At 49.9% G+C, this 11,527-nt stretch overlaps 2 non-coding genes across 2 annotated transcripts; one reads left to right on the top strand and one right to left on the bottom strand.

The window, feature by feature from the left end:
- Positions 1-2,585: 2,585 nt before the first annotated feature.
- TRNAN-GUU lies at positions 2,586-2,659 on the top strand. The gene has a single exon. It is a non-coding gene; the product is annotated as a tRNA-Asn (tRNA).
- A 7,899-nt stretch (positions 2,660-10,558) lies between these two features.
- LOC123359750 lies at positions 10,559-10,698 on the bottom strand. The gene has a single exon (XR_006575917.1). It is a non-coding gene; the product is annotated as a U4 spliceosomal RNA (small nuclear RNA).
- Positions 10,699-11,527: the final 829 nt, after the last annotated feature.

Genomic DNA, 11,527 nt, shown 5'->3' with positions numbered 1-11,527 from the left:
AGATCTTAAGGGAGCATCCGGTCTGGCAAGAAATCCCTTCTCAATGGTTGTGCTTGTGAAACCCTCATTTCTGTAGGGTTTATCTTTCTGGCCCCCACTTTTCTATTGTCAATCTGTCTGGTTCTCTAATTGTTTCTGGCTGCTGCCGAGTTAATTTTGCTGGGTGTAAGTTAATTAGGGGAGTGGGATGTAATTGGTTAGAGAATTCTGTTACAATAGGTTAGAATTGTTTAGTTACAATGATTGGTTAAGGTCTAGCTGAGAATATTACTGTGTAAACTGGGGTCAGACAGGAAGTGGAAGAGGAAATTGGAATCATGCTAACGGGGGGGGGGGATGGGACTTGGGAACGGGGAACAGGGACACAGCCAAAGCTCTGCAGTGTCAGAGCTGGGAAGGGGGACGTGGGGTAAACACGCTGCAGTGTCAGAGCTCATAGACTCATCGACTTTAAGGTCAGAAGGGACCATTATGATCGTCCAGTCCGACCTCCTGCACAACGCAGGCCACAGACTCTCACCCACCCACTCCTGTAACAAACCCCTGGCCTATGTCTGAGCTGTTGAAGTCCTCAACTCATTGTTTAAAGACTTCAAGGTCAGAGAATCCTCCAGCAAGTGACCCGTGCCCCACGCTGCAGAGGAAGGTGAACCTGCCCCCGCCCCAGGGTCTCTGCCAACCTGCCCTGGAGGAAAATTCCTTCCCAACCCCAAATATGGGGATCAGCCAAACCCTGAGCATGTGGGCAGGACTCACCCGCCAGCACCCAGGAAAGAATTGTCTGTAGGGATGTGGGGTAAACGCTCTGCGGTGTCAGAGCTGGGAAGGGGGACACTGGGGAACAGACTCTGTGGGTGTATAGAGATAAGCCCGACTGGTGTGAAGGGCTTCGGAATCTGCTTGCTTGGAAACTAACCCCAGTAACCATCCCTTTGTCTGCGCTTCCGACTTCTGGTCTTTTGCTGCTTGCTGTCTGCCTGACAAGAGCCAGGGAAGTGGGCGGGGGAAGGGAAAGCCCTCTAACAATGGCTCCTTGCTCCTCTCCCTCCAGGCTCAGGGGTCAAGGATGGGCAGGACTCCAGGCTCTGCTTGAGGGATCCTGGCACAGGGGCTGCAGGAGGGAGGGGGGCAGAAAGGATTGCAGGTTCTGACTTGTGCTCTGGAGAGGAGGTAATAGGTGAAGGGGGTGTTTTTGACTCTTCCCCTGCCTCAGGGTCCCCAGGGCTAGAATTCTACCTTCCACAGGGCCAGGGGCGGCTCTAGAAATCAGGCTGCCCCAAGCAGCGCGGTGCGCTGCGCCGCCCTTCCCCGGTCCTGCGGCGGGCTCCGATTAAGCTCCCGCAGGCATGACTGCGGCAGGTCAACCGGAGCCCGGGATGAGCGGACCTGCCGCAGGCATGACTGCGGCGGGTGCCGTGGTCCCGCGGCTCCGGTTGACCTGCCGCAGTCATGCCTGCGGGAGGTCCAGCCAAGCCGCGGGACGAGCGCCCCCTCCGCAGTCATGCCTGCGGCAGGTCCACTCGTCCCGGGGCTCCGGTGGACCTCCCGCAGGCATGCCTGCGGCAGGTCCGCCAGCCCAGCCTCCCGCCCTCCCCAGCGGCAGGGGACGCCCCCTACATTTTGCCGCCCTAGGCACCAGCTTGTTTTGCTGGTGCCTAGAGCCGCCCCTGCACAGGGCCAAATAACTGGGTGAAGCCATTTGGCTAATGAAAACCAGTGCTGCAGGTAAGGCTTGCACTCACAACCTCAGCATAGCTCCTCTCAGCACTGCCCTATAAGTACTGCGCACTAACCAATTGCACTACTGGAGTACCTGTTAATTGTGATTCTCCAAAATCCCTAGGTTGATACAGGCAAGGCGTGACCCCAAAACATTCTCAGTGGAGCTGAGAGCAGGTAGCGACAAGTGTTGTACTCGGTGGGGTGGATTCTTCTTAAGGCTTCCAGGCACCATTTGACCCTTTTGTTCTTCCCTGTGTAATAACAGAGCTGGTTAAGACTCAATGGAGAGTCTTGCTGCAGACCAACAGATCTGAAATCACTGAGAACCAGCTCTAAGCATTAGTCCTGCTTTGGGACAGTGTCTCTCATGCAAGAAACTGCCCAGTCTGCGCTAGCAGTGAGGCTCCCTCACTAACAGCTGAAATCAGGGAGAGCTGTGTGAAGTGCAGGGCCCCAGGGGTGCCTGAACAGGGGGGAACAACACCCCAGGACATTAAAAAATGGGAGGGCTCTGCCTTGCCACTTTTTAATGACCGTAAGGGCGAGTGAGGGTGGGGAGGGGATGGAGAGCAGTGAGCGGGAGGAAGGATCTTGGGGGAAGAGGCAGTGTAGGAGCGGGGCATTGGGGAGGGGGTGGTGAAGGGGCGTGGCCTCAAGTAGAAGGGGTGGGGCTACTGCTTGGGCTCTGGTGGCCGCCACTTTTAGGCAGGGCCACCCAGGCGGGGGAGCAAGTGGGGCAAAAAAACCCTCCATAGCAGTCCAGTTCCTTGCTGTTGCTTGTCTAACCACTGCATGCATGTGCTATACCGTATGCCCTGAGCTGATTCCCGGCTTTTGGGCTCAATACAGCCTTGCCCCTCCGTGTCTCTGTGGCGCAATGGGTCAGCGCGTTCGGCTGTTAACCGAAAGGATGGTGGTTCGAGCCCACCCAGGGACGACGCTAAGCCCGTGCTACTTCCTTGCTTCCCTGAGGCATGTGGGGGAGCCTCAAAGATCCCATTTTGCTGCCTCTTGGCCTCAGTGCTTTCAGCTGGTGGTCCAAAGAGCGGGCTGGATGCCATTCAGAAACCTATCTGCCAGCAGCCGAGCCGGAGGCTCAGGCTTAATCCTCAAAGTGGAGCACAAAAACTTTCAGCCGGGAACATTTTGCTCCCTTCCCGCCTCCGCCCAAGCGAGAAGCGGAGGAGACACGCCGGCTCAAAGACGCCTCCCTCCCACTTCCCTGTACGCTGTGCAAAGCTCTTGGCCTGCCTCATGCCTCGTCAGGAAAGCGCGGGCATGCGGCCCAAGCCTGAGTCACGTCCGCAGCCTGGCCCGCCCCGCCCCGGCTGACGGCGCGCAGAGCCACGTGAGTCAATGGCAGGTCGAGTCGGGAGCCTCGGCTCTTTCCCCTGACAGCCACACACACAGCGCTGCCTAGCGCCCCGAGAGCCTCCCTCGTGTTCTCCCGCAGCAGCCGCCTGCCGGGGTGGTGGGAAAAGGGGACCAGGAAGCACTGCAGCCTCATTCCAGGACAGGAGGCCCTCGCCACGCCCAGGCCTGCCTCTTGCCTTCAGCCCAGGCAGCCAGAGATGCCAGGGAGCTCCCTGGCAGGCCGCCGCTTCGCCTCAGCCACCTCTTGCCTCGGCTCTTGGTGCTCTGCTGGTCACCGGCTCGTTTGAAGGCCCAGAGGGAAAAGAAACAAGTGCACACGCAGCAGAGGATGGTTTCGATCTATTGACCTCTGGGTTATGGGCCCAGCACACTCCCGCTGCGCCACTCTGCTGCTTTTTCACACCCTCCCCCTGCCACCTAGCCGCCACTATCCGGATTAGTGCCTTACGCGCCCTCGCTCTGGCAGGCAGATGCGCAGGCTGCTAGGCAGCTGCCCTGGTCACAGGATTTTACAGCTTCTACAGGGTAAAAAGGATCTATTTGGAGTTTGGACCCCATTGGGAGCTGGGTAGCTGAGTGCCGGAGACGGGAGCACTTCTTAAACTGTTTTCAGTTACACTTTCAAGCTTGTGGGGGACGAGGTTCAGCCTTGGATCCGTGTCTGCAGCAGGCAAGCACCTCTGGCTCAATCGCCCCCCGCCGTATTAGCAGACTAAAACGCGGAGCAAACGCACACGCCTTGCAAAGGAACAGGAGCCGGGATCTCAAACAAAAGTCAACATTTTATTAAGATGAGGTTCAAAGAAAAAAAAAAGTGTACGGTACAGAGTTTCGGCGTAGAAGTTTCTGGTGCTCAGGGAACAACATACAGCTTACCCAAGGGGTGCCAAGTTCGGTTTAAAATGGGGTGGTGTAAAAAATACATAATCTGCAATAGCCCGGACTGGGGGTAAAAGGTTAACGTACAGACACTGAGTTAGGAGGGTATGTTGTCCATATGAGGGCTACGTTCGGGTGTGGAGTATAACGAGCGGATACGACGATGAGGATGGATTGACCCGCGTTAGGTGAGTTTTAACGTTCGGTGTTTTGGAATCTTTGCCACAATCTAGTTGAAGCAGGGTCAGTAATGAAGTCTACCCTGCTATCTGTTGGTGATCTGTTGTCAAGGCCTTTTGGGGCTGATGTCATTTGCATGGTTACACCCACCCCGGATTGCATGACGGGAGTGCTTGTCCAAACGGTCATTTCAGCTGCTGTGGGATCCCCAGTCTCTTTGTTATTGGGGCAGGAGTAATCCAGTGTATTTTCCTGTTGATTTTGGATCAAGGACAGAGTAACTGTACCTGGCATTTGAGGCCTGAGAGCGCCTGAAAAGTATTCACCATTAAGGGGTATGGGTTCCTAACGGCAGCACGTGGTAGGAGGTAGAAATGGATGTTTGTTGGTCTCTTGTAGGTACTGCTGATGTCCTTTCTGCTGTCCCTGGTGTGGAAAGACAGAGGTGGTTTTGAATCTCTTAAAATTGTTTTTAGTGCTGCAGTTGCTCGCCCTAAGCTTATGTCGTTAGATCTCTTTCACAGTGTATTTTGGTCCTGAGAGGTAAAAGGTGTGTTGTTAGGGAGTGAGATAGCAAAGGTTAGTTGCAGAGATGCTGTGTGTGCCACAGAAGTTGTGTGCCCCCCCCCTGCTCCGGTCCAAGAGTCCAGTATTTGCATAAACCCACCCACTGACCTGTGACTAACAATCTTGCTCTGCTAACTCTTCCATAAAAACATTTCTGCCAGCTTCTCGTTCAGCACTATAGTCCTACCAATTTCAGCTTTTAGGTACCGTCAGAGACCACCTGCTTCAGTATAACTAAAATTTTTACCTCTGTCAAAGATTTTAGGTGTATGTTATAACACATTATTTGTAATGGGATAATAATTTAATTCTATTTTTAAACTCAAGAGAGAAGAAAACCATAAAATGTACATTTAGAGAGTTCAAAAGAATCCCATGGTGCTAAACACAAATATTTATTTTCAATCTCTCTTAACTTGCTATTCTTTGGAACCCATGTCCCTTGTCTAACGATGTTATGTAGGTTCTGGTGAGTCCCGAAATCATGAACTGCTAAGTACCGTTCTACTGTCCTTGATTCATATAGCCAGGATTACTACACTTTATTACTCCTGCCCTATTAAGAAAGAGTTTGGGGATCCCACAGTAGCCAAAATCACCATTTGGACAAGCACTCCCATCATGCAATGCGGGGTGGGTGTGACCATGCACATCAGCAACCAAAGGCCTTTACAACACATCACCAACAGATGGCAGGGTAGATTTCATTCTGACCCTGTTTACATCCTCCCCACAGCCAAGAATTGGTGGTCTTGATAAATCACACTCCCTATTATACCAGCTCATTGGTATTGAATGCTGAAGTTATGGCTAGCAAAAGTAGCCACCCATCTCTGCCCTGTAGCATCCAGCTTAGCCCTTGTTAACACATAAGTCAGTGGATTGTTCTCTGTCCATACCTGAAACTGAGCACCAGACAAGTAGTCTCGAAATTTCTCAATGATGGCCCATTTCAAGGCCAAGAACTGCAGCTGGTGGATGGGATAGCGAATTTCCCTATCAGACAGTCCTCAGCTGGCAAAGGCCACAGATTTACATTTACCTTCCACTTCCTGGTAGGAGAGTACTCCCAGACCCTCCAAACTGGCATCAGCATGCAGGATATTGTTTGTTTGGTCAGCAAGGACTAGGACTGGCACATGAATCAGGCAAATAATGATTTCCCGTAAAGCCCTGTCATATCTCTCATCCCGCCATGTCCCCAATGGAGAGGAGAGGAGCCCCTCCCCTGTCCCAGGCCAGGCATACCAGGTCTGTGGGGGCAGATATCCATGGCCCAACCCAGATAAGGTGGAGTTGCTAGGGAGAGAAGTTCCTTCCTCAGTTCAAACCCACCAGAGTTGATGTTGCAGTGTGGGAGAGATATTTCTCACCTGGTTTTTAGATGCTCTAATGAGAAGGAGCAGGTGGAAGATTTTTCTTCTCCTTGCATTTCAAACTCTCCCCCCCCCACCACTTTCTGCTCTAGCCTGATCTCTCTCTCATGTCTCCAGGGCCGTCCTTAGCTATAGGCAGCCACCTAGGGCACCACTAGGTCTGGGGGCACTTCTCTGCTGGGAGCCTGGACAGACGGGAAGCAGTGGAGCATGTAAGAGCAGCGCTGCTGGGTCCTAGAGAGAGCCGAATGCAGCACAGTCTGAGGGAGGGGATTGGCTGCTGGGGTTTCTGGGAAGGGGAGGGAGTTCACCTGTGAGTGTGACTCTCCCCCCAGCTGAGGTGAGGTGAGGCAGGCTCTGCGGCTCTGGAACACGTATCCTTTGTTGTCCCCCATAACATCCATTCTTCTCCCCCCCCGCCCCATGGAGCACCCCCTCCTTTCTCCCTCCTCCCCAGGAGCATCCCTCTCTCTCCCCTCCCTCCCCTCCGTCAGGGCTGGGTTGGGTGAGGTGCTGGGGGGAAGGTGGAGGGAGGAGGCTGGCTGGCTGCCTGCTGAGGAATGAAAGGGAAAGTAACTCACTTCCTCGGCCAGGATTGGAATGTCACACGGGGCTGGGCTGGGGTTAGCCAGATGTGTGAAAAATCAGGACAGGGGGTGGGGTAGGGTGAGCAGATGTCCCTATTTTATAGGGCCAGGCCCAATTTTGGGGTCTTTTTCTTATATAGGCTCCTTTTACCCCCACCCCCTGTCCTGATTTTTCACACTTGCTGTCTGGTCACTCTAGGTGGGGGTAATTGGTGCCTATATAAGACAAAGCCCCAAATATTGGGACTGGCCCTATAAAATCAGGACATCTGGATCTGGGCACCCTAGCTGGGGAGCGCCTCTCCCCCAGGCTGGCAGCTGCCAGCAATCCACCTCATCCGGGGGGAGCTGCACAGGGCAGGATGAGCTGCTGTGGCTCCATGGGTGACCTGTCCCTGAGATCAGCTGCTGTGCTAACTTCACCATGGTCCGTAAGGCTGGTGGTGGTGCCCATTGGCGTGTGATTGGACCTGAGGGTTTGCTGCTGCTGTTGCCACTCTGCACCCCAAGAGGTGGATTTTGGGGTCTACTGCAGCTGTTGGACCAGCAGGCTGGGGGTGAGCCAAGCATGAAAGCAGTACTGTGTTGCCATTTAGATTGTCATTTAACAACTTTGTTTGCCAAAAATTCTTGCTAACAATCCTGAATCCAATTTCAATATCTTAGCCAAAAACAGAAAATTAAGTTGTTGTTGACAATTATTAGTGACAGGTTTGGTTTGGGGCAGGGAGTGGGCCAGTTTTCATCAGAGAAACAAAAAATGTCGACTGACTTTCCTATAGCCTGTTACTCCTGATAAGAGCCCTCCAACAACTGTAATATGCTCATCTCCTTACTAGTGTATAGAGCAGGGGTCGGCAACCTACGGCACACGCGCCAAAGGTGGCAGGTGAGCTGATTTTTGATGGTAAGCAGTAGCAGGCTGAGCGGCTCAGCCCATCACTGCTCTGGGGTTCCGGCTGCTGCCCTATTGCCAGCTGGGATACCGGCTACCGGCCCCATTCAGCACCTGCTGCTGGCCTGGGGACCCCCAAGGAACCCCAGGCTGGCAGCGGGCTGAGCAGGAGGCTGAACCACTCAACCTGCTGTCAGCCTGGGGTTCCATTCACTCAGCCGGCAGCGGGCTGAGTGGGCTGGTGGCGGGCTGAGTAGGGCCGGTAGGGGGTTGAGTGGCTCAGTCTGCTGCCAGTCTGGGGTGCCGGCAACACTCAGCCTGCTGCTACTCCGGGGTTCTGGCTGCTGGCCCCTTGCCAGTCAGGAGCCCAGCCGCCGGCCCCACTCTGCCTCCTGCCGGCCTGGGTGAGCAGAATCCCAGGCTGGTAGCGGGCTGAGCGGGGTTGGCAGCCGGGATCCTGGCTGGCAGGAGTTGGTGGTCAGTACCCCAGACCAGCAGCGGGCTGAACAGAGCCTGGGATCCTTGTCTAGGGTTCCAGCCACCAGTCCCACTCAGCCCGCTGCCGGTCTGGGGTTTCATTTACTCAGCTGGCAGTGGCCTGAGCAGGACCAGTGGCCAGGACCTCAGATAATAACAATAGTTTATTTATATAATATAGACATAGAGAGAGACCTTCTACAAACGTTAAAATGTATTACTGGCACGAGAAACCTTAAATTACAGTGAACTTGGCACACCACTTCTGAAAGGTTGCCGACCCCTGGTATAGACTGACCATAATGTTGTACTAAGATTCTCCTGCATTTTTTTTTCCTGTGAGTCAGGATAGCTTTTGCCAGCCCAGAAGTTGGGCAGCCAATGTTTTACGTTTTCACAATGTTTTCTCCAACTTTCATAAAGTAAATACATAGTTAATATGAGTTAAAAAGGCCAGGGACACTTCCTTGTGAAGAATCTGTGCAGCAGATCATGCTAGAGCTGTGAAAATGTCAGTTTTTGATGGAACTTTAGAGGCAGTGATTTATCATGTATTTTATCATGTGAATGTGCTGCTATTGCTAATGTCTTTCCAAACAAAATAAGGCACAATAGGACTTCTGTAACATTTCTGTGCTACCTTAATCTAGATGAGATGATTCTGTGCTGACTTCATTTTGGTCACTTTGTGCTTTACCTAGCAGTAAAACTAGGGTTATATTTTCCCACTGTTTGGAAACCCAGCTTATTAAACTGATTTTGCAGCCAAAAAAGCCATAAAGATAGCTTTTAATTAAAAACAAATCTTTGTTTCAATACCTCTTCATATAAATTTCCAATACAATTTTGACAAATTAAAAAAATTATATTATTTGCATCATTCTGTCAAATCAGAATTTTTTCTATAGTGCTACTTCTTTAGTGCTAGTGCATCAGCATTACAGTTTGCTTCATTAAGTTAAACTGGTTTTAATACCGTGAATGTGGCAAGTTTTCCAATAGTGTAAGCTTATATTTCTGTTGCTAAGAGCAGATCAGGCACAGGGGCACCAGTTTAATAATCTCACCTAGGGCACCATAAATCCTAAGGACGGCCCTGCATGCCTCAAGTCTCTTTTTCCTGGCCTTGTTCCAGAGCCCTCACAGCCCAATTCTCTACCCTAACGTTGAGCCCTCTACTGCACCCTGAACCTCTCATTCCAAACCCCACCCCAAAGCCTGCACCCCCAGAGCCAGTGCTCTCATCCCCCTGCACTCCAACTCTCTGTCCCATGTAGCCTGATTTAGGGTGTACTAATAATATTAGTTTGGAAAATATGATGAAAATGTAATTTATTAGCTTACATTTTATTTAATTTAATTGAGTTATAAAGTTACAGATGCATTACTGCTATTCAAAAGACACATATGGCATTATATGTAACAAAGGTTTGGTTAATATACTCACACCCTTCCTTGATAACCTGGTGGTAAGAGACACAGGACCAGCCTTGCAGTTCAGGTTTCTCAATTCTTGAGTGAAATATGCAGTGCTTAGAAAAAGCTAATGTTACTTTGGGTTTACTTGACTAAGTTAAACTTAAAATCAAAACCTAATAAACAAAGAATAAAAACGTAGGGAAACCGAGCTTATCCGAGTTACTTTGAAACTTAAAGTTTAAGAACAAGTACAGCCTACTGATAGTAGATAGAGAGAGAGTGGAGGAAGTAAGTCAGAATGATAGAGCGAAGTGCTCTAGCGAGGTGAGTTACCTCTTTTATAGGGCACAAGCGCCAGAAATCCTTCCTCCTATGCCCAAATTTCATTCCTTACCCACAAAACGTTAGGGTACGCTTACTTCATAGGCTAGTATGTTTGTGCGTGTTGATGACATGTACATATGCACATAAGTTCCCTTGTGGTGTACGTGTAAATTCTGTGGGTACAACACTGAAAAACCCCTTATGCCATTCTCCATTGTCGATTGGTCTAGGTAAAGGTCTTAGACAGGCGTGGGTACTTCTCTCTGTAATTAACAAGATAAAGGTCAATTTTCCTTTCTGAGTAAAAGGTCACACTATAGAGATGCTAACTTTGCTTTAGCTTAACATACAGGATATGGCCTGTAGGTCCTCTTAAGTCATGTGCCCCAGCCCCCTAATCATTTTTATTGCCCTCTGCTGGACTCTCTCCAGTTTGTGCACATCCCTTCTCATGTGGGTCCCAACCCCAAAAGTACTCACATTTCACCCCAATGGCTCCAAAATGTACATAGCGTGCTGCCATGGTCAAGTCACTCCCGAGCTCTCCAGTGGAGCCTGCTGGCAGAGAACAAGGTGAAAATTAGCCAGGACGTCACTCAGTCAATTCCCTGTGCTCCCCGCAGGGGATATCGGAAAGCTCCAAGATCGCTCCCTTCCCTTTCTCTCATCAGCTTCAGGCCCCAGGGTTACAAATGCACAAACCAGTTAAGATTCTCCCCTGGGCTCAGGGTGTGGGGCTGCTCTGAGGGGATGGACTTGCACATTTGGGATATTAGTGCAAAGATACAATTTCAATTTCTCATAGAGAAAACTGAGGGCATTGGGAAAAGTTTTCAACTAGCAATAATCACGCGTCGGATTAACCTCATTGGCTATGATACTGCCACTTCTTATTTAGTGAAAGGAAAGCTGCAGTGACAGCCTGGTTACTGAGATGCAAAACACTTTCCTCCTGGGAGAAACAAGAAGTTAGAATTAGAAATTTACATAGTTTGTTCCAATGTTGGCACAGGTTTAATTTTGCTTCTGTGTAGGTTTGTTTCAGGCTGTGACTGGTTTGGTTTATTGGGTTGTTTTGTTTTTTTAAATTGAAATGGAGCTTTTAATTGACATTTTCTGGATTCGAATGGCTGACCTGCAACACCAGTTTTGACATAGTTCTGCATATTTTATACAGATTTGGCCAGTATTCAAGGATGAGATTCCTTTATGGGAGGTTTTAGTGGTCAGGCTTATTTATGTTATTTTCTCATCCTGCTGTAGCACACCTTTTTGATAAATGTTGAAATTATTAATTTATGGCATTTGTTAGTTTTTATTTTTAAAAACAAAGTTTTTCTTAATGTTTGGGTTTTAAATTAAGCATTGTTTTTTGTTTCAATTTTTCATTTAGGTTTTTGTTGTTGATGGGATCTTTAAGAATTTTGGATTTAAATAATATTTTTATTTCAAGGTTCCAAAGACTCAGACAAGGTTTTCATCTCGAGGCCAAAAGACCAAAAACATCAAGACACTTGATCACGTCCTTGGATAGACCAAGAGACTACTCACACTTGATCTGAACTCATAGTATTAAAATTTGGACAGATTTAGATTATTAAAGTAAACCCTGTTTACTATTTTATTTTAATAAAGGTTGTATTGCTCCCATAAAGGGTGGAGCCTGCCCCCCAATTTTTTTTGTCTATCCCATCTCAGTCCCCCACCAAACGAGAAGAGTCTGATGC

This window comes from Mauremys mutica, unplaced genomic scaffold (assembly GCF_020497125.1).
Source record: "Mauremys mutica isolate MM-2020 ecotype Southern unplaced genomic scaffold, ASM2049712v1 Super-Scaffold_100186, whole genome shotgun sequence".
NCBI classification, from domain to species: Eukaryota; Metazoa; Chordata; order Testudines; family Geoemydidae; genus Mauremys; species Mauremys mutica.
This window is presented reverse-complemented; position numbering and strand designations above follow the sequence as displayed.